We start from the raw sequence: 23636 nt of genomic DNA, 5'->3' as shown, positions 1-23636 counted from the left end.
CACAGGTAGGCCCACCAAGGCCTGCTACCTGACAGCAAACCTCTGCTAGCTGTCACATACCCAAAGTGCTGGGGACTCGCTCACAGGGAAGCCTGCTAAGCCCAGCTACCCAGAGCGTGTCTTGTTTCTACAGCATCCACACTGATGAGGTTCACCACAGAGAGGCCTGCTAAGGCCTAATATCTGATAAAAACATATTAGCTACCAGGAACCCATTTACTGGGGGCTGCTCACAGAGAGGCCTGCTAAGGCCAGCTACCTGACAGTGCATGTGCTGGCCGCTAAGAGGGGACTCACACTGAAGGGAGGCCTTTTAAATCCAACTACCTTAAAGCGAGTCTAGTAGCAAACACGCCTAACTCTGGGACCTATCACATCGCCAACAAGCAGTGTACTCAGTAAAATCACCTTTTACCCTTTAGGAAAGGGGAGTACAAATATACACCAACATGCCCTGGAGGAGGCCTAACCTAAACTACTCCAGACGAACACGTTCATCAGCTCGTGGCAATGCTCGGGCTACAAGGGAGCATACTAAATGACCAGCTTGAAGTGAAGCTCAAAATACTGCTCGACCTGAGCCACAATGGTGAAGGGCAGATAAAAACAGAGCTATAAGCGGAGCTCTCTGATAACACCTTTTAGTAACAAGGAAGTACAATCCACATTACACTGAGAATGCAACAGGGTGAAGGCCTACCATAGATACAATATCTGTGCTCAGCCCTAGGGGAATGGGGCCTTTTATGGAAAAAGCCACCCACAATCAACCCAACGCTTGAACGTCCGTTCATCGGGCTTAGGAGAGTCTAGCTTGGGACATTGGGACATCACTTTGAACAAAAATCCTTTGCTAGATTCAGATGAATGCCCAAACAGTTCCTACACAGGGAACAGCAGTCTGAACAATACAGACATATTTAATTAATTTAAAACACCTAGAACAGTTCACCCTGCGGCCACAGGGTGGTGACCTGTAGAACATGAGGTCTTCCACCCTATAAGGCCCAAAAGGAGCACATCCTATACAGGTAACAGCAGTCTAAGAAATACATTAGTATTTAACCCTCTGGAGTCTGAGGCTGATTTGGGGTTCTGGAGTAGTTTTGACATGCCCTGACATTTGTGCTTTTTTCAGTTGTTTATAAACATATTAACACTCAAAGGTTATGAAACGTGCCGGCGTGTTTTGCTGGATTTTTTTCACATAGCAGCAAAATCAACTTAAACTAATTTTTTGTCATAGAGACAGAAGTAATATATCAATTGAAATTATAGATTGTCTTCTTTTATTTGTGTACACTCAAAACTAAATGTTGTGCTTTTTGCAAAATAAAGCTAACATGTGCGACCTGTCATCTCTCTCCTCAGAAAATGAGCTATAACTTAGTGAATACTTATCACACAAAAATGAGAGATATGTCTAAAAAAACATTGAAATGTCAGGTTTTGAATCATGTAAGTCAAATCAAAAACAAATATTCTCTGTTTATGTAATCTGTTTGAAAAGAGAGAGATGTCAGCGAGTCAGCTCATTATCCACTAATGCGGTTACGCCCATGGAGCGCAAGCTCTATTCAGATGCAAATTCGGAGGAGAATCACATGCAAAAGAGTGAACGTCCACATCAGCTTGGATAAATGCATCAAGCTTATTCAGTTTCATGTAGTTTTCATTGTTTTGAGATGTGGTGACAAATAATTTTAAAAGGATTTACCTCAATGGAAGACCATGGCTGGATTGAATTCCATTTCGAGGATCAACTTGATCAAGCTGAGGATTGTGAATGGTAAGTTTTTTTTTTTGTTTTTGTTTTTTTTTTTTATATAGACTTCTGTCTGTCAATATTAAGCCACAAAAAGACTGTTTAAATATGAATCCTGCATGTTCTGTGTCTCTGTGTGAATGATTATTGGCTGTTCCCAAAAAAATATTGCTATGCTGAGATGAGTGAAATCGACTGAAATATGTAATAAATACTGAAATTTTAGAAGAGCAGTAAGTCACACCTGAGAATTATGATGATATCTATAATGTCATCATTGTACAACAATTCTCCAATGATAAAGCAGGTGTGGGTTTAAAATTCCTCTCTCAAATTTTTGTTTGTTTGTCTTCAAATTATAGTGGCATATACACTCATAATTAATAAAAGAAACATTTATATTAGATGTCGGGGAGTGTATGAGTGATGTGTTTGGTATTTTTAGCATTTAAAATCAGACTGATTATGTGCATGGATATTATGTTATTGTTATCATTATATCATTATTGTGAAACTGAGGAATGTTGCAATATATTTTTCAAACTTTTTCTGCACACAAAATGCAAAATTCAGTAAAATATCTATGGATTTTTTTTCTATACTGTTATTCAGGAGTAGTTTGATGTGTCTCTCTGTCTTAGTGTTTTTCGTCAGCAGTTATCAGTGCTTGTGTCTGACTTTGGTGCTGTATGTACTCTGAAGTTTTTCCCACATTCACTCTGTTTTCTTCAGAATTGCTAAGAGAGCTGATGAAAAGTTTGTGCTGAAGTTCAGAGCAGAGGAAGATGAAGAGTTGTCTGAAAATCCTACTGATGTCCACAGTCGTCACACTCACCAGTGCAGGTATTTTTACCTTCAGTTTTTTTCAACATATTAAATTAAAGTAGTTTAATATTTTACATAAGGATCTTCCTTTGTACCATCAATAACTCTATATTGTTTTATATTGTTTATATTATATACTGATATTCATTAATTAATTAATTAATTTAAAAGCTTCTGGAAGCAATATACTAGTTTCTGTAACTGCATTAAATGGTCTTGCAGTTTGATGTGTTATAATATTATGACCAATTTCAAAACACTGCTTCAAAGCTTTTGTTATGTGGTGATGCTGATAGACAAGGTGAGTATGGAAATCCACAATAATATGGGCTTTATTTACAAACAGGATCATAGAGAATAGCTCACACACAGTAGTCAAACAATAAGAACGGACAGGGAGTGCTAGGAGTGAGTCCAACTTAAAGGGAGTGCTGACAAGGACAACAGGTGCTGGGAATCCGGGGAGATGGCGGGAAGACTGATGAGGGAAGTGCAGACAGGTGTGCAGAACAGGAGGACGCTGGGAACTGGAGTCCGGGAAGGCGTGTTTGTAACAGCTTTACGAATCTTTTGTTTTGAATCAGTGGTTCGGATCTGAAATCACGTCACTTTGGTGAGCACTGATTCGAAACAATAGATTTGTAAAGATTCGAAGCAGTGTTTTGAAATCGCCCATCACTATATATTGTTGAAAAGTCGTTGTTTTGTTTTTTGGCACATAAAAAGTATTCTTGTCACTTTATAATATTAAGGTAGAACTACTGTACTCACATGAACTGTTTTAAATATGTCTTTAGTACCTTTCTGGATCTTGAGAGGTTCAGTGACTGCTGACAATAGAGGCCTCACTGAGCTATTTTTCACTTATCTCACCATTTATCAAAAATATCTTAATTTGTGTTTTGAATATGAATGAAGGTTGTACAGTACAGATGTAGAACGACATGAGGGTGTGTAATAAATTATATTGTTTTCATTTTTGGGTAAACTAACCCTTTAAATCTTGTAACGTGGCCTTGTAATATTTAATTTTTTACTTTATTATTTATGTGACCTGAAAGTCAGGTATGAGGGACATTTTTTACTTGCCATTAAGAAAAATCACTTAGAAAGCTCTTGTCCACACTGTAAAATACCCAAAGTATGAAGATGCAGTACAGGGTGCTTTGGCAGATATATACTGTAGTACTGGCTCTCTCTGCTGGTCACAAGGTGAACAACATGCTTATCTTCACTTTTTGTGGGCCACCAGAAACCACTTTTGTGGAATTAGGTCAGTTTCACATTAGTCAAAGCAATGATTTCACACACATGTGAGGTTATTATATTATTTCACAACAAAGGTTTCACAAAATTAATTTTGAGATGTTTTCCACCCCTCGGTGTAATTAGGGCTAATGTGGGCACTGTGCTCTTGCAAATGTTTACTAACTTCATTTTTTAAATGGCATTTTACTATAGCATTCATTTTACAGAGTTGAATTTATTACGTGTTAATGTCATGCTAACATACGTATACACTAATAGACAGTGTTTAGGACATTCACAGTTAGTTATCAGTGCTTTTATCTCGTCTCTGCAGGTGTTGGGCTTTGATGCTGTAAATAAACTGGAGAGTTTCCTGTCTCCTGTAAGTCAAATGTGTGTTTGTGTGTGTGTGTGTGTGTGTGTGTGTGTGTGTGTGTGTGTAGAGGAGGAGTTCATCAGCGCTGACAGTTAGATATATATGGAGAAAGTCATAAAAGCCTCTTCTGATTTGTCACTGAAGTTGTTTGATGATTTCCTCTGTTGTGTCTAATAAGGTAACAGCGAGTGTGATTGGAGGGTGTTGGACCTCTTTCTCTCTCATTAAGGGGTGTGAGAGGATGCCTGTACTTCTGTATCATCAGTGCGGAGAAGCTTGAACTGGATGTTGAATTAATCAAGCAGAGAGAGATGGAGAGATGCCTGACACTTATCTTACTGTCTTTAGCTGTAAAACTCATCACAGCTGGTAAGTGCACAAGAACTTAAAGAGATTAAGTTAATTCCAGAAATTTTCTCAGATTATTTTATTCTTTAAATACTGAAAATTAAGCTTGACTGCAATGTGATGTCTCAAACAACAATATAATAATAAAAATAATGCATAGCAAGGATTTGTTTTATTATTATTAGAGAAACCCTAAGAGGCTTGCATTATTGTTTTTCCTGTCTTATTTTCATTAGATCTCATGCTCAGTTTTCACATGGCAAAAAAAAAAGTATGCAATTTTGGACACATTTTCTCTAGTCAGCTGCAAACTATTTAACTGCAAACATCATCACAAAAGACAGATGAGCCAAAATGTTATGACCACCTGCCTAATATGCTTTTGGTCCTTTACGTGCTGCCAAAACAGCACCGACCCGCTGAGGCATAGTCTCAATAAGACCCCTGAAGGTGTGCTGTGGTATCTGGCACCAAGGCATAGCAGCAGATCCTTTAAGTCCATGTTGCGAGGTAGAGCATCCGTGGATAGAACTTGTTGGTCCAGCACATCCCATATATTCTCAGTTAGACAGAGATCTGGGAGTTTGGAGGCCAGGGCAACACCTTGAATTCTTTATCATGTTCTTCAAACCATTCCTGAACAATGTGTGCAGTGTGACAGGGTGTATTATTTTGCTGAATGAGGCCACTGCTGCCAGAGAACACCATTGTCATGAAGGGGTGTACCTGGTCTGCAACAATAGGTTGGTAGCACGTGTCAAATTTACATCCACATGAATGCAGAACTTTGTCCAGAGCATCACACTCCCTCCACCAGCCTGTCATCATCCCATAGTGCATCCTGGCATCACTTTCCCAGGTAAATGGCGCACATGTACACGGCCATCCTCATGATGCAAAAGAAAACAGGACTCGTCGACCAGGCGACCTTGTTCCACTGTTCCGGTTCTAATGCTCGCGTATCCATTGTAGATGCTTTCAATGGCGGACAGGGGTCATCATAAGCACTCTGTTTGGTCTGCGTCTTTGCAGCCCCATTCATTGCCATTTCAGAGATACTCTGATCCAGTCACTTTGCCATAACTTGTCAAAGTCGCTCAGATCTTTATTATCTTTATTTCTCCTGAATCCAACACATTGTTTGCGAGAATTGATAGTTTCATTACCATTTAATCTACTTAGACCTTAATATGTGGTCTTGTTAGATGATCAACGATATTTGATTCACCTGTGACTAGTCATAATGTTTGAGCTCATCAGTATATAACCATACGGATATCTCAGTCCATCACATTGACTGAAAAAAGAATAATGCATTGCACCTATCAATCAATTTCTTTATATAATACCATTGAAATAGCTAAAGCTCCTTCTCCATCTTTCTTTTGCTTTTTCTCAATGTTTAGTCCATGTGAATGTGAGGTTGGCTAATGGTACCAGTCGCTGTGCTGGTAGAGTGGAGGTTCATCATAGAGGTCAGTGGGGAACAGTGTGTGATGATTTCTGGGATCTTAAAGATGCTGCAGTGGTGTGTAGAGAGCTGGACTGTGGAGAACCTGTAGATGCTCTGTATGATGCTCATTTTGGACAAGGATCAGGACCGGTCTGGATGAGTTATGTCATGTGTACTGGATCAGAATCTACACTGAAGAACTGTGGGGGATTGGGATGGGAAAAACGTAACTGTGATCATTCTAAAGATGCTGGAGTCATCTGCTCAGGTAAAGTATTTTACATATTCTAAGTCATACAGTATTTATGTAAGACATTTGTACTTTCTTATTTGTTTCGTTCAAAGACTAAAATAATGCCATGTTTTTGTTGACTGTGTCTTATGTAGAAGTCAGGCTGGTTGGAGGTTCTCGCTGCTCTGGGAGGTTAGAGATACTTGATGGTCAGTCGTGGGTTTCAGTGTGTGCTGCTGCCTTTGACCAGCAGGATGCAGAGGTTGTGTGTAGAGAGCTGGACTGTGGGGCTCCTGTACAGGTGCTGGGAGAAGATGCTTTTGGAAAAGGAGACGCTCAGATGTGGACACAAGAGATTCAGTGCAGAGGAAATGAGTCTCAGATTCACCTCTGCCCAACATCACCATCACACCAAAACAACTGTTCTCGTGAACACAACGTTGCTTTGCTTTGTACTGGTAGGAGTTCAAAATGCATTATTTATTAAAATGCTGTTTTAATTCTGTTGCCTTTCTCTTTCGATTGTCGTATGAGTACGTGTGACAACAGCATTTTGCTGGTGAGAGTGTGTTGTTTTTTGAGGCAAATGAATATGAATATGCCATTGACCAAAAAAAACCTGGTCTAAAGTCAATGGCGCAGTATTTTTTGTTGTTGTTATTTAAAGGCCGCATTAGTAATATGCACATAGGCGGGTGTACAACACGTGTACACTCTGCTTGTTACACACACAGGGACGCGCAGCAGCACACAAACATTTTTTTTAAATATTTAAAATAAAAGGATTCCTTTCTGGAGAAGCATCCGGTCTTTCTGCTTGCAAATTCTGCCATGTAAATAGCGAATCTGCCATGGCGCAAGCGTACCTGGTTTTTAAAGGGAATGGGAGATGACACTCTGATTGGTTTATTGCACGTTACACCCAAAACACACCCATGACTCATTAAGAAACTAGGTACAATCCTTTTGGACCATTTTTCTATGTTAAACTAACAAAAAAGGATTCCAACATGCCCTAAGTGCACCTGCGCCACGCGCTTCAAACCATGTGCTTAGATTAAAATAGGGCCCCCTGTCTGAAAGCATGACTGAACTTTTGATTCTGCATGATAAAAGAAAACTGATAAATGAATGCAACTCAAAGGGTGGGTGTGGGTCATCAATCCTCTGAAAAGGCAGAGATTGAACTGGTGTTCATAAAAATTTAAAAACAAAAAAGTGACAGAATTTTATTTATTTATTTATTTTTTGCTTGCGGCTATATCAGAGCCTAACATTCAAAAAACTGAAAGTTACGGAGCATGATTTCTTAAATTCAGCTCTACATTAATAATTTGATTTTAAATCTTTAAATTAGGTTTTCTCATTTATTTTTGGTTTCACATGAACAAAACCATCAATTGTTTACTTTCATAATGGCAAATAATAATAATAATAAAGGCTGTGTATGTTACTAGACAAAAACTATGGTTGATTTTTATTAATCCGTGAGAGACCTTTTGAAATGGCTTGGTGTTATGGTGGTGCAATATGTTATGTGTATAGTAAATGGGTTAAGATACCAATCTCTCTCTCTCTTTCTCTATCGCTTTTTCTCTCACTCTCTTTTACAGACAAAAGGAATGTGAAACTGGTAAATGGTACCAGTCGCTGTGCTGGTAGAGTGGAGGTTCTTCATAGAGGTCAGTGGGGAACAGTGTGTGGTGTTGGTTGGGATTTGGCTGATGCTGCAGTAGTGTGTAGAGAGATGGACTGTGGAGAACCTGTAGATGCTCTGGGTGATGCTCATTTTGGTCTGGGATCAGGACCAATCTTAATAAAAAATCCAATGTGTAATGGATTAGAGTCTACACTTAAGACATGTGGATCCATGCAGGCAAGCATTCATGATGACGAGTGTCTTAATAAGAGTGCTCAAGTCATTTGTTCAGGTAAGCTAAATGTTTTGTGTTATAGAAAAACAAAAGGTCAAAGGCAGTCATATTTTACCCTTTGGACTTTAAATAGACCTGAGAACAAACAGTAAATGCAAATACTCAACTTATTATTATTGCTTTATAACATTTGAAGAACAGCATATTTTTAAAAAAATAAGTCATTTATAACATGTCATATTATAACAGTAAAGTATAACACCAGTTGTACTTTTATTTTACAGTGCATGCACTTTCACTTTACATACAGTATACTTTCCCAAGAAATTACCGAGTAATACAGTATAAGGTAACTACATGGGTTAAGATTAGGTTTAAGTAGATTCAGGGCTAGTAGCTAGTTATTACCCTATTATTGTAATTACTACAGTAAGTACATAGCATATACATATGAAACAGGACTGTAAAATAAAACACAAACAAAATGTCTTTACTGTATTTTTTGATCAATTTGGTAAGAACATATTTTTTCTCAAAAATATAACCCATTCAAAGTGATTTCAAACTTTTGAATACAATGCATTAAAGGTGCTGTAAGTGATCCTGGGTGAAGTAACTTCCTGTTGACGTTCGAAGTGTTGTCAAACAAAACAGAGGCTAGCTAGACCCTCCCTCCTCCTCCTCCTCCTCCTCCCCTCCGTGCTTCCTGAAACAGTCATGAACGCGCATTTAAAATCATTCTTGTCAGTTATTGGCTGAAGCGTGTTTATTATGTTTTGTGGTCCAGGCTGCACCAGTTTGTTTTTATTGCCATTTTTGGAACTTGTGGCGACTACAGAGACCGCGTTTTTTTTTACAGTGTGTTCAGGGGACAGGCAGCTAGCGGATAGTGAGGAGATGTTTGCTGTATGTGACAAAAAATGTTTTGGCCTAAAAACGCGTGACATCACTTAGAGCACCTTTAATTAATTTACAAAAAAACAGGGACTGATGTCAGCAAACCATAACATCCAGAATTTTTATTGGTATGAGCCATTTTTGTGGCTTAGTTTCAATAGTGTTTTTTAAAAGGGAAAATGACAAAAATCATCTCAATGTTTTATGTGTCTTTTGTTTTAAAAGATTAAGGAAAATAAAATATCTGACATAAGTTTCATTCGCAAACTCAAAGGATTTTCTAATGTTCATTCAGAAGTCAGGCTGGTTGGAGGTTCTCGCTGCTCTGGGAGGTTAGAGATACTTGATGATCAGATGTGGATGTCAGTGAGTGCTGCTGCCTTTGACCAGCAGGATGCAGAGGTTGTGTGTAGAGAGCTGGACTGTGGGGCTCCTGTACAGGTGCTGGGAGAAGATGCTTTTGAAAAAGGAGACGCTCAGATGTGGACACAAGAGATTCAGTGCAGAGGAAATGAGTCTCAGATTCACCTCTGCCCAAAATCACCATCACACAAACACAACTTTTCTCATTACAATGATGTTAGACTTATGTGTGCAGGTTTGAGCAGTTTTTTTAATGCAGTAAAATCAAATTTTATTTCTATAGATGGAAAATAAATATTAACTTCACAATATTTATTTTTCTCCCTCTTTCTGTGATGCTTTCCCTTTGTCCATATCTTTTTCTTGGCTCTTGCTATTTATTATATAGATAATATGAGAGTGAGGTTGGTTGGTGGTAACAGTTCCTGTGCTGGTAGAGTGGAGGTTCTTCATAGAGGTCAGTGGGGAACAGTGTGTCATGAGGACTGGGATATGACTGAAGCAGCAGTGGTGTGTAGAGAGCTGGACTGTGGAGAACCTGTAGATGCTCTGGGTGATGCTTATTTTGGGCAAGGATCAGGACCAATCTGGACACGTCTTATGTTATGTACTGGATCAGAATCAACACTGAAGTACTGTGCATCAATACAATGGGGTTTTTATGACTGTGATCACTCTAAAGATGCAGGAGTCTTTTGTTCAGGTTAGCATGCTCCAAATCTCACAATTTTTTATATTATTACAGGGATCATGAACTGCATTTTTATTATTTTATAATGTTTCCTGAGGTCCAATGATATTGCTAGTATGATTTATACATCATAATTTAGAAATAAAATGACATTTTCTACCCTGTTTTAGCCCTCTGATTTGAACGCTCTGTTGGAAGGGGTGTGTCTGCTGTGAGACTTTAATGTAAACACCCACTGCCATGATTGGCTAACATCTTGCATATGAAATAAGTATTACATGTGGAACTCTGCATGTGGAGTTTTTAATACTTTTTAATATTGTGAAAAGTGTTATAGCATTATATTTAGATCTACTCCTGTCGCATGAAAGGTTGCAGCATTGTAGCCGATGACATTGCAGCTCAATTTCTGCACTCTTACGAATCCTTTCATCATAACCAATGATGCAAACACAATGTAAATAAGAGATTCATTGTGCAGTGTAGAAGGTGTCATTGATTATAACAGGAGTTTTGATGAGAGTCCAGAACTCAGTCACTGATAAACTCCCGCTGTGTGACTGACAGCTTCAGCGATTGTTAAAGGAGCATTCTTTGATCACTTTCTGTAATCTATATACTTTAATCACAATTTCAATAACAGACTATTTTCAAACTACAAAGAGAAACAATGTGAAGTTGAACATTTAGTCACTGGCATGATTAACTGATGCATAAAAAGCAATAAATGATTTTCTGGATCAGAAAATCATTTATTGATTATTTATACCAGTATGTACCTACCCGGACATATAGGTATAAATAGGATCGGCATACTCACTTTCATTCATACTTTGCTTCGGAGCAGAGCTGTTGTCGAGTGATCACTTATATTCCAGTCACCTGCAATAAAGTGCAAATTTCTATACTTAAGAGAGCAAAAAAGCAATTGTAATTGCTATAGGAGTTTCTCCGTCAACAGCAATTTTCATTGCTATTTTTTGCTTCACAGCTCGTGGGTTCTGGTGTGAAGGCACATTGCAGCGGTGTGTGTGTTAAGCGTGGGACAGACAGCACAGCATTTCATCCCTGGCCATTTTGGATGAAAAAGCAGTTCCCTAAAAGAGCAAGCATGGGCGATCAGCGTCTTTTTCAAGATGTCTTTTCGTCCGTGTGTTTCTGGATGCAGTAATTTCCTGACCTCATCTGACAGCCACAATTGCTGTATCATGTGCCTGGGTAAACAGCATGCTGAGAAAGCACTTGTGGATTGTACATGCTCTGACTGCTATCGCTGCATCAGAGAATAGCCTTTTGTCCTCTGAAAAGAATGAGAAGGCTGAGTTGCCCCCCTCTGGCGTGGTTACTCACACTGAATCGGATTAGAAAGTTGATGGCCAGGCTTTCCCAGGCATCTCTGGTTGAACCTGGCTGAGGTGAAGGATGCCAACAAAGTGTGCTTTCTCAACGCCCCCATCTCCCATGCCAGCCTCTTCGACGACACTGTCGAGGACTTTGCCCAGCAGTTCTTGGCAGTCCAAAAGCAGACAGAGGCCATAAAACACATATTGCCCTGGCGTGATATTGCACCAATCTGCCACGGGCTGGCCCCCAGCCTGCTTATCACCAAGGGCATCTCCCTGCAGCTGCACTGGCTCTAGGGAGACCTGAACCATTCCGTCCGCCCCAAGCCACCCACAGCAAGAAGACACAGCCCATCCAGACTGTTAAATCCTCCAAAAAGAAAATACCTTAGTGTCCCTGAGATGGCTGGCCCAGAGATGGAGGGGACTGCTCTGTTCCAGGAGATGGTGAAGGCACTGCTCCTTCCTCTAGAGGAGGGCCGGATGGAGAATCCTGTGTTTCATTTTATTTCTGTTCTGCCGCTAGCTCCAGCACCAGTGGTACCCACTTTCTCAATAAAAGAGCAGTTTCTGATACCTCTGGGCCATACTGGGTCTGTGCTGACAATGAACAGTGCTCTGCTTTCTCACTCTCAGCAACACCCTCATTCACAAGCTCTGTTCAAGATGCTCACGCTGAAATGCATCCTCATGTGTGTTCGCTTCCAGGATTGGTTTGCAGCGATCGACCTGCAGGAAGCGTACTTTCAGGTCTCGATTCTCTCTCGACAGAGACCATTTCTTCACTTTGTGTTCGAGGGTCAAGCATACCAGTACAAGGTCCTCCCCTTCGGGCTGTCCCTGTCTGTGTTTTTAAGTCAGGGAAGCTGCCCTTGACCCTGCTGTGGGAAGTAGGCATTCGCATCTTCAACAATCTCAACAGCTGGCTCATTCTGGCCCAGTCCCGAGATCAGGTATGTGAACACAGGGACCTGGTGCTCAGGCACCTCAGCTGGGTGGAGCTTTGGGTCAACTGGAAAAAGAGCAAGCTCTCACCCATGCAGAGCATTTCTTTTCTCTGTGTGGAGTTGGACACAGTCAACATGACAGCGCGATTTTGGGATGATTTAGAGCCGATTCGGGGATGCACAGGTAGACCTGTTTGCCTCCCAGGAGTCTGCTCATTGCCAGTTGTTTTTTTTTTTCCTGACCGAGGGGACCCTCGGCACAGATGCACTGGCACACAGCTGGCCCCAGGGCTTACGCAAATATGTGTTCCCCCCAGTTACCAGAATACCAGTCCCAAGGCGAGCCGTCCCCTTTAGGGGTGAGAGCTCACTCCACTCAGGGTGTTGCTTCCTCCTGGGCATTGGTGCACGGTGCTTCTCTGGCAGACATATGCAGAGCTGCGGGTTGGGTGACACCTAACACATTTGCGAGATTTTATAATCTCCAAGTGGAGCCGGTATCCTCCTGTGTGCTGTCGACAAGTAGATATGATGTGATTCATTCTGGGTAATCCCATATGTGTTTGTCTATTATATGGTTTCCCTGACAGTAATCCCATGTCTTTCCCTGGGCGGCTCTGCCCTGCCCTGTCTCTATTCCAGTAGTAGTTCCTCCCTGGCCAGGTAGAACCTATCCCAGAGATCTTCCATATGTAGTACTGCCCCATGGGTCAGTCTATATGTGTACTTCCACACATTTCCTCCCTTTGGGCAGGGTGTGGTCTCCGTAGCGTTCCTCTCCATTGGGACTGGGAACACTTCCCTAGCCTTTTGGTCATGGCTGAAAAAAAGGAATCAAATTCTGAAGCACTCTTCCCTGGGACAGGAACAGCAGCTTTGACGATCCCCTGAGTAAGACCCTGTCCCTTCCATCCCCTATGGTACAGAGGACTTCTAATGAAAATTCTTTTATTTTTTTGCTCACGCTATATTCGGTCCAAGCTAGAATGACCTTCGTCTGTGTAACACAAAAGGTGATTTTCATTTTTTTTCCATGTGGCATGTACTTTATTTTATGAAATAACATCCATATTGATTTGCCTTTACATTGTGGTGAGCGGTGATGACAGAATCTTTATTTTTGGCTGAACTTTCTCTTTAAATTAGCCATTTATAAAATATTTAATTATTTTACCTTCATTCCGTTTCACATTAATGTATGAATCTTTTTGGTAGAAAAATTAATGACAAGAATTACACAAATAGATGAAGTTTATATATATAGTGCCAAACTGTATATATATATATATAGATTAGATATATTTTCTTTTGCTATAAGGTGTCAGGCTTGTTGGAGATTCTCGCTGTTCTGGAAGAGTGGAGGTTTTTCATGGGAACACCTGGAATTCAGTGTGTGCTGCTGCCTTTGACCAGCAGGATGCAGAGGTTGTGTGTAGAGAGCTGGACTGTGGGGCTCCTGTACAGGTGCTGGGAGAAGATGCTTTTGGAAAAGGAGACGCTCAGATGTGGACACAAGAGATTCAGTGCAGAGGAAATGAGTCTCAGATTCACCTCTGTCCAACATCACCATCACACAAACACAACTGTTCACATGATAATTACCAGGGGCTTCTCTGTGCTGGTAAGAGTTTAAATAATATGTAAGTTATTCCAGGTGAAAAAGAAATACACTTAAGTTGTGCTTTTTCTTTATATACCTCAAAGTTCATTAAATATAAATGTTAAGACACTCATACACACATTTTGAAAAATCTAGAAAAATTTTGTACACTATATCTTGTGTACATTACAAAATAAATTTCTAGAGTACATTTAAAAAGTATAGCAGCGATTGAAATATCCTTGTTTTACTCATAGTCTTTTTCTGTATTTCATTTGTTACATATAGGTGAAAAAAATGTGAGGTTGGTTGGTGGTAACAGTCGCTGTGCTGGTAGAGTGGAGATTCATCATAGAGGTCAGTGGGGAACAGTGTGTCATGATTTTTGGGATTTGGCTGATGCTGCAGTGGTGTGTAGAGAGCTGGACTGTGGAGAACCTGTAGATGCTCTGAGTGGTGCTCATTTTGGACCAGGATCAGGACCAATTTGGGTGAATACTATTTTATGTGCTGGATCAGAGTCTACAGTGAAAAACTGTGGGTCATCAGGATGGAGCATACATGTCTGTACTCACAGTTTGGATGCCGGAGTCATCTGTTCAGGTAAATAACACTTTACTTCAAAGCATTCCAGACTTGTTGTTTTCACCTGTTGCCCAAGAATTTGTGTTGACACAAAGAGTGGTTGTGTTTTATGTGTAAAACTTAGTTTGTATGTTAACACATCTGCATTGTTATTACTGGCATTTAATTACCAAGCATGTGTTTTTCACTACTGTGCACTGTGGTTCATGTAATCTAAACAGGTCATAAACCTTCCAGACTTGTTAGTGGTTCTCACCTTTGCTCTGGGAGGTTAGAGATACTTGATGATCAGATGTGGATGTCAGTGTGTGCTGCTGCCTTTGATCAGCAGGATGCAGAGGTTGTGTGTAGAGAGCTGGACTGTGGGGCTCCTGTACAGGTGCTGGGAGAAGATGCTTTTGGAAAAGGAGACGCTCAGATGTGGACACAAGAGATTCAGTGCAGAGGAAATGAGTCTCAGATTTCATTCTGTTCAATATCATCATCACAGAAACACAACTGCACCAGTGACAATAATGTGGGCTTGATCTGTTCTGGTAAAGTATTGACATTAAGTGTCTCCTTATTTGTTTTTGTACTCTATCATGTCTTAGATTTACTGTAACCAATCTTAAATGATCTATTATACAACTTTGTTCCCATAAGTTGTTTTTGCATTGTTACTGAAAGGTTAAGCAATATTTGATTGCACACATGAAGAGAAGATGTTTCTCAGTCAAGGTTGTATGATAGATGTTTTTTGTAATGGGCCTTGTAATGATAAAAGTTCTTTGCACAGGTTACACTGATCTCAGACTGGTAAACAGTTCAGACTCTTGTTCTGGAAGAGTGGAGCTTTGGTTCATCAACGAGTGGGGCACAGTGTGTGATGCATGCTGGGATATGAGAGCTGCCAGTGTCCTCTGTAGACAGCTGAATTGTGGGATTGCTGTGTCTGTTGTGGGATCAGACTGGTTTGGAGAGGGAAGTGGTGAAATCTGGGCTGATGTGTTTGATTGTGACGGGAATGAAACAAAACTCTCAGAATGTTCCATCTCTTCATGGAGTCGAGCTGAATGTTCTCATAGACGAGATGTTGGAGTCATCTGCTCTAGTAAACTTGTTTGAAATTATGCTACTGAAAAACTCTCTATATAATATATAAGCACTTTTTTATAATGTTGTTGCACAATTCTTGTTTTAGTAATAGAATGATAAATTAAAAATAAAGATCTTCCCTCCAGGTTCCTCTCTGGCTGTTCATGATGGTCTGGTGCGGTTGTCTGGAGAGAGACAGTGTGAGGGGGAGGTGGAAGTTTCCATCCATCGGGTCTGGAGGAGAGTTCTGCTGGACTCCTGGAGTCTCACTGAATCCTCTGTGATCTGCAGACAGCTGGGCTGTGGCTCTGTGCTGAACTTTTCCGGCTCCTCTTCATCCAGTCCTGAACACAGTCATGAGTGTGTGACGGGCTTCCAGTGCTCTGGGAGTGAAGCTCATCTGGGGAACTGCAGCTCTCCACAAACTCTCAACTGCAGCTCCACACAACAGCTGTCAATCACCTGCCTTGGTGAGAAGAGCAACATCTGGGCAGATTCTTCAGTTGTTAGTGATCACTAATGTGTTTCTCTTTCTCTGAATATCAGGTCGCGGGTCCATCAGGCTGGTGGGTTCTGGGGGAGACTGTGCAGGGAGGCTGGAGGTTTTTCACAGCGGCTCATGGGGGACAGTGTGTGATGACTCCTGGGATATTAAAGATGCCCATGTGGTGTGCAGACAGCTGCAGTGTGGAGTGGCCCTCAGTAACCAGCAGGTACCAGCCTGGTTTGGTCCTGGTTCTGGACCCATATGGCTGGATGAGGTGGAGTGTGAGGGGAATGAGACGTCCCTGTGGAGCTGCTCTTCTCCAGGCTGGGGAAAACATGACTGTCAACACAAGGAGGATGTAGGAGTCGTGTGTTCAGGTATAAACCGTTATTTTATAACATTTAAAATCTAAAATATTATTTGAGATATTTCTGTCACCTATATATATTATAAAATTCAGTAGTTGAAATGAATGGGGTTGGATGAAAGCTAAGGTTGCACTCATGTTTCCATCTAGAGTTTAAAGAGATCAGGTTAACTGAGGGCTGTGAAGGGAATGTGGAGGTTTTCTACAATGGATCCTGGGGTAATGTGTGCTGGAACCAGATGGACAGAGACACAGCGAGTCTGATCTGTCAAGAGCTGAACTGTGGAAGATCTGGTGCTTTTTCCAATTCTATACCAAGACTAGACTCAGCTCCTAACTGGCTAGATAAAGTAAAATGTCGACCACATGATTCTAACCTGTGGCAGTGTCCATCTTTACCCTGGGGACAGAATGACTGCAATAGAGATGAAGTGGTCAAAATCATCTGCTCAGGTAAGGTATAATATAATATATTATACACATTATTTTTCCTGAGCAATCAATGAGCGCTGCCATGACACATTCAAACTTCTGTTGAACTGTTGTCCTATTGTAGTCTCCATAGGAACTCATGTAAATACTGGGTAAAAACAGCAACTGAATTAAACAGAAAATTTTTGAATAGTACTAAGAATAAAAATGAGCTCAGGGTCAACCCAATAAAATTAAGGAATTCCCAACAACCCCACAAACATTAAAAGAATGTTCATGTCTGGCACTGTATGCATTGACAAAACACACCCCAAAGGAGGTATTTGAGTGCTTCTTATCATTTTGTGGAAAAAAATCCCACTGAACTTCACTGCGATCCACAGCTGTATGTAGCATATGAACACCCAACTGTTATCAGTGTAGTTTAACTCCACTTCATGTTATCTATCCACACTGAACTTCGACAGTTGAGGCACTGCCAAAGGACTGTCATTGTGACACTGTAAATTGTCAGCATTATTGAAACATATACTTTTTTGGTTACACTTTACAATAAGGTTTCATTAGGTAACATTAGCAGTCTTATTAATAAACATTAACAAATATTAATAATGTTTATAATGCCCTAACTTGTGATTCCAGAACAGAAAAGTCATGAGTCCCCTCGAAGCTATCTGACATGGTCTACATCTCCCTACAAGAGACAGTATTCAGGTAAGTTAATTTGGTGGCAAAGGACATCATAACAGTCATATGACCACAATTAATCTCACGCAACACACATACTCCTAGGGCTGGGCGATATATCGCATGCGATTGTCACGCGCATTTCGTCAGTAAAGCCGGTTCCCTGATTACCGCTAAATCGCCATCACCTGCTTTCAAATGGAGCGGCATTTAATAGACAGAGCCGTAGATCACTGACAAGCTACGCAATATCGTGTTCATTATCGCAGATGAATCGCCTTCGATAATGAACGCGATATTGCGTAGCTTGTCAGTGAACTACGGCTCTGTCTTTTAAAGACACCCTGTAGGTGCTGCTGTTCTGATAGTACTCTTCTGGGAATTAATGTCAGTCTTGTATGTGTTATATAGAGAGTCTTCCTCTCAGACTGAGTGGAGGGGAGGGCCGGTGCTCTGGGAGGCTGGAGGTGTATCATAACGCTGTGTGGGGCTCAGTCTGTGATGATCTGTGGGACATCAGCGATGCTCAGGTGGTCTGCAGACAGCTGGGTTGTGGAGCAGCACTGAGGGCTGATGGGAATTCAGTCTTTGGTGCTGGTGAAGGTGTTGTGTGGCTGAACAGAGTCGAGTGCAGAGGGAATGAGATTCACCTGTGGGAATGTCCTCTCTCCCTGAAGAACCACACTGACTGCTCCAACAAAGATCACGCTGGACTCACCTGTGCAGGTCACAGAAAACACTGATAAAATGTATTCATTAATTGCTAATAATATTTGTGTATTTGCATGGTATTAAATATGTTTGTGTCTGTTTTGCCAGATTTGTCAGTGTCCACTACTCCTGCCACAACAACATCATCTTCTCCTCCAGTTTCTCAGACAGTGAGCTCAACATCAGTCTCTCCTCCACAAACTCCTCCGTCTCTCTCTGTGCTTGTGATTGTACTGGGAGTTGTGCTCTTCCTGCTCTTAGTGCCACTGCTTATACTGATTCAGCAGAACAGAGTGATGAGGAGAGGTAGGAGAGATCCAGAGACTGTCATATTGTGTCTTATTCAGTGTGTGATCAGTCATGTGTTGTGAACTGACAGCAGGTTTGTCTCTCTACACTCACAGCTCTCTCTAAGAGGAGACACAGGAGCACGACTGAGGCCGTTTATGAGGAGATTCATCGCAGACCCATTCATAGACACCGTCTCTTCACTCAGAGGGGTGAGTGTCCGTGTCATAGTGTCTGATTTGTGGATATAAAAAGGGTAATCATTTTATTCATAGGGGTGTGTAGGGTAAATAACATAGATCCATTTTTGGGACTTTTGTGTGTTCTCTGAAATAATACAGGGTTAGTGTAGTAATTCAGTGTGTGTCAATGTGATTCAACATGTTTATGATAAATCTACTCCTCCATAACAGAAGAACAGCATTCTGGGTATGAAGATGCTGATGAGCTTCTTTCAGGTTTGAGGACTCAAATATAACAATCTTATGTGCTACATACAAAAATGAATGGATGTTAAATTGATTAAAACATTCACTTAGCAGGCTTTCTTAACTGAGTTTAAATTATTATTAAACCATTCAGCACATAATAATTCAGATAAGGATTTATTGAATCTATGCTTTTTAAAGCAAATTCTGCAGTAGGAGCCGCTCCTGACTATAATGACATCATCACCACTGAAAGGCCAAAAGGTCAGTGACTTTAACTGATTGCACTAAATTAAATGAACTATTAGGCCTCTGAATGGTAAAATCAGTTTCTGTTTATTTCCTCTTTTCTATTAACTCATTTAGAAGAGCAGCAAGTCACACCTGAGAATTATGATGATGTAATCACTCTTGGACTGAGACCTCGTGATACAGGTTTATTTCTTATAATCATTTCTACAGATTTAACAATATAGATGTATATGCATTTTAATTATACATGCAGTATGCACTGTTTCAAAATCCCAAATTTTGTACATTTAATGGCTGCATTTAATTTTTTCATTATTTTACTTTTGTCTATTTTGACTTACCAGAAAACTATGATGATGTCATCATTGTACGACAGTTGTCCAATGACACAGCAGGTGTGGGTTTCATATTGTTCTCTCAAATTACATGTTTTTACCCCCCCCCCCCCTTTAAAATTATTGATATTTTTTAACGCATATAATAACAAATAAATGTTCTCTTGTTTTCCAATAACAGACTATGATGATGTGGGGAAGGAGCCAGAAAAACAGGGAGGGACTGTATAACTCAAACCACACCCACTGCCCCAAATCCTCTCAATGCTATTAAATGTTTGCAGGGTTTAAGCGTTTCAGATGCTATATAAGTTTCATCTGCTTTCCACCAATCTTTTATGTAACATTTTCTATCTGCTACATCTACTAAATCAATAACATTTTAATCAGTTTTTGACCAAAAAAAAATGCTTTGCTTTCATGGCTTTTACAAAAAGTTTTTAATTTCTCTTTCCAGAGTTTTTTTTTGTTTGTTTGTTTGTTTTTGTGATCCCATTTCATTTAAACATTTCTATCAATTTGTATATAATTGTTATAATTTTAGATGCTTTAAAACTCCCACTGCTCTAGTCTTCACATCAATGTCAACTTATAAAAATATCATATTCCTTTTGAATGCAGACCCACTGATAGTGGACATATATTTTGCTAAAGAATGTTGTAATGTACTTTAGGAAATAAGTTTACAAACAGCAGCTGTGGTCAAGGATCTTTACATCAGAAGAATGTAAAGACTTTGCTTGTTGTTCACTTTATGTCCTGCAGAGGGTTTTGTGGCAGTCAGTACACAGCATGTATGTTTGTTTTATGTACTTGTTTTATATTTGAGCCCAAATTGAATATTGTTTTGATATCTGATTGTTGTTCAACATTGATTTTAATTTTAATGTTATTGAATTATAATAACATTATAATTTATTAATTAAAGTCCCACTGACTATGTGCATGGATATGTCTTCTTGTTATTATTATTATTATTATTATTATCATTATTGTGAAATTGGGGAATGTTACAGCACATTTTGTTTCAACAAGTTGTTTTTTGTTGTTGTTTTGTTTTGTTTTTTTGTTTTTTTGCAAACAAAATGCAAAACGTAATACATTTCTATGAAATATTGTATATTGTTTTTCTGGAATACTCCTTGGGTGATGTCTCTGTCTTATCAGTGTTTTTCGCCGGCAGTTAGTTATCAGTGCTTGTATCTCTTCTCTGCAGGTGTCAGACTTTAGCGCTGTATGTACCCTGAAGTGTTTCCCACACTCACTCATGACAGCTGGGTGACTGTCAGCACTTTATTATGTGTGTGTCTTCTCAGTAAAGTGTTTCTGTGAGGTAGAGGAGGAGCCCTGTTCATCAACAATGGTGTTCTCTTGACTTGATATATATCGAGATATATCAGCTGATTTGTCGTTGTTCTCTTGAAGTTTAACTCTGAGTGTGATTGGTGGTGGTCAGAAGCCCCTCCCCTCTCTTTATCTTTATCTTTCTCACCAGAGCAGACAAGAGTTTCTTTTTCTGCAGAATTGCATAGAGGTCAGTGAGGAGCAGTGTGTGATGATGGATGGGATATAAAAAAGGTGCTGGAGTGGTTTGAAGAGAGCTGAACTCTGGTAGAGCATTACGCACATGTGAAGTGTACTGGATCAGAGTCAACACTGAAGAACTGTAAATCAGAATGATAGGGTGAAAATTATTGTGGTCATGTTGGCCGTGGGTCCATCAGGCTGAATTTAAATGGTTTTAATACATATAATTTTCCATGTAAAGGTAACATAAAAATAAGTGAGTGCGTGCTGCAGTTCCATTTTCACCACAGATTTACACTGAAGAATTGTTGGGCGCTGTAGAGCTAGGGAGGGCTCAGGCACCTGCTGCCCCGCTTAGTATCATAAATGCCTGCCAAAGCCATGCACAAGTTTTAATTTGTCCTGCTCACTTTACATCTTAAAATATTCTGGAAAATCTGAAAAGATTTGTTATAGAATGTTAAACACATTTACAATTTATTATTAATGCAGTTTATATAGAGGTCTATGTTTTGGATTAATATTTTGGTGAGGCCCCACCTGCCCTTACAGACGAGCAGCAGCTGGAGAGTAATAAGCGCTAAACATGGGTTTATTTGGTGCATTTGTAGAGCTGGAAGAGATAAAAAGCTTACTTAGCCTCTCAAACCCAATACATTTTTAAATAAGTAAAAATATGAGATGGATGATCATATCAGATCTTTGAGTCAATGATTGTTTTTTGAAACAAGTCCCCCTACTGACCAGAACAGGTACGGAAGAGGATTAGGGCCAAGCAATAATAAAAAAATAAAACCATCTCGAGATTAAAGTTGTTAAATTTTGAGAAAAAAGTCTAAATAAAATGTTGAGAATAAACTCGTTAAATTTTGAGAAAAAGTTGAGATAAAATGTTGAGAATAAACTCATTAAATTAAGAGAAAAAACTTGTTAAATTTCAAGAAAAAAGTCGAGATAAAATGTTGAGAATAAAGTCGTTAAATTACGAGAACAAATTTGTTAAATTATGAGAAAAATGTTGTTAAATTTCGAGAAAAAAGTCGAGATAAAATGCTGAGAATAAACTCATAATTTAATAAATTTTATCTCGACTTTTTTCTCGAAATTTAACGACATTTTTCTCATAATTTAACGAGTTTGTTCTTGTAGCTAATTTAATGATTATTTCTCGTAATTTAATGACTTTATTCTCAACATTATATCTCGACTTTTTCTTGAAATTTAACGAGTTTTTTCTCGTAATTTAATGAGTTTATTCTCAACATTTTATCTCAACTTTTTTCTCGAAATTTAACGACATTTTTCTCATAATTTAACGAATTTGTTCTCATAATTTAACGACTTTTTTCTCGTAATTTAATGACTTTATTCTCAACATTTTATCTCGACTTTTTTCTTGTAATTTAATGAGTTTATTCTCAACATTTTATTTCGACTTTTTTCTCGAAATTTAACAAGTTTTTTCTCGAAATTTAACAACTTTAATCTCGAGATGGTTTTATTTTTTTTTATTATTGCTTGGCCCTAATCCTCTTCTGTACAAAACACACCCTAGGAAGTAAAATTAGCTCAAATGAAATAATTTATTAGGGAATTATAAAGAGTTGTAAGTTTACGACCGAGCAACTGAGTCGTCCAGCGATCATTTGCTCGAGCCGTAATAAGCTCTTGTAGCGGATATAAATATCCAACAATCGTGAAAACACTGATTAAAGCACGGTAACTTAAGATCACAGTTGAAGACATTAAATTTTAGAAGCACATAATACAAGACACTTTCTTTAAAAAATCTACAAGAGACTTTATTTATTATAACACAAACTAATCTAACACAAACACACACACATTCATACGCGTTGCAGAAAGGAAATGAGAGAGAAAGAGTTTTGAGAGAGAGAGAGTGTGCAGAAAAGGGTTTTCCAAGTCGATTTGTCTATTCAGGTCCAGATAGTGATTAGGTCAAAACCAATCACGTTTGAGCTTGCTGGAAAATTGAAGTCTCTTTGTCGTGGCTGGAGTTAAAGCGGCAAAAGTCGTTGGTTGAACTTTGCGGAAAAACTTAGAACACGAGTGTAACGTGGTTCGTAAATGTGGGAAGAAGGAGGCGGGAACCGGCGAATGTTCAAACAAAGTTTTAATACCAAAATAAACAAAGAACAAAATGAAAGTAATGCCGGCAGACCCTCGCCGACGTCTGCCGGCCACACAAACATAATAAAACATAACATAAAGTCCAGGCCTGGTCCTCTCTCATCCGTCACGGTCGTCGCTCCTCCTTTTATGCTCCCAGAGCTCCTCCGTGAGAGACTCAAGGCCGATGCGCCTCCCAGGTGATGCTCGTTATCACTTGCGTCACCGGCCTAGCGCCGTTCCCTCACGGCTCTCGCCCGCCCTGCTCGTCACATACCCCCATCGCCCCTCGCAGGCCGGGGGGTACTCCCGCGACTGCGCTTACTCCCCCCCGGGGCCTGTTTCGGTGGCCGCAGCACCTGGGGGTA

At 39.8% G+C, this 23636-nt stretch overlaps 1 pseudogene; it reads left to right on the top strand.

The window, feature by feature from the left end:
* LOC137024486 (uncharacterized) overlaps positions 1-23636 on the top strand; it is an 86420-nt pseudogene that overhangs the window by 34734 nt on the left and 28050 nt on the right.

The sequence above is a fragment of the Chanodichthys erythropterus genome, chromosome 8, assembly GCF_024489055.1.
Source record: "Chanodichthys erythropterus isolate Z2021 chromosome 8, ASM2448905v1, whole genome shotgun sequence".
NCBI lineage: Eukaryota > Metazoa > Chordata > Actinopteri > Cypriniformes > Xenocyprididae > Chanodichthys > Chanodichthys erythropterus.
Note: the sequence above shows the minus strand (reverse complement) of the source record. Positions and strands in the feature narration are given on the sequence as shown.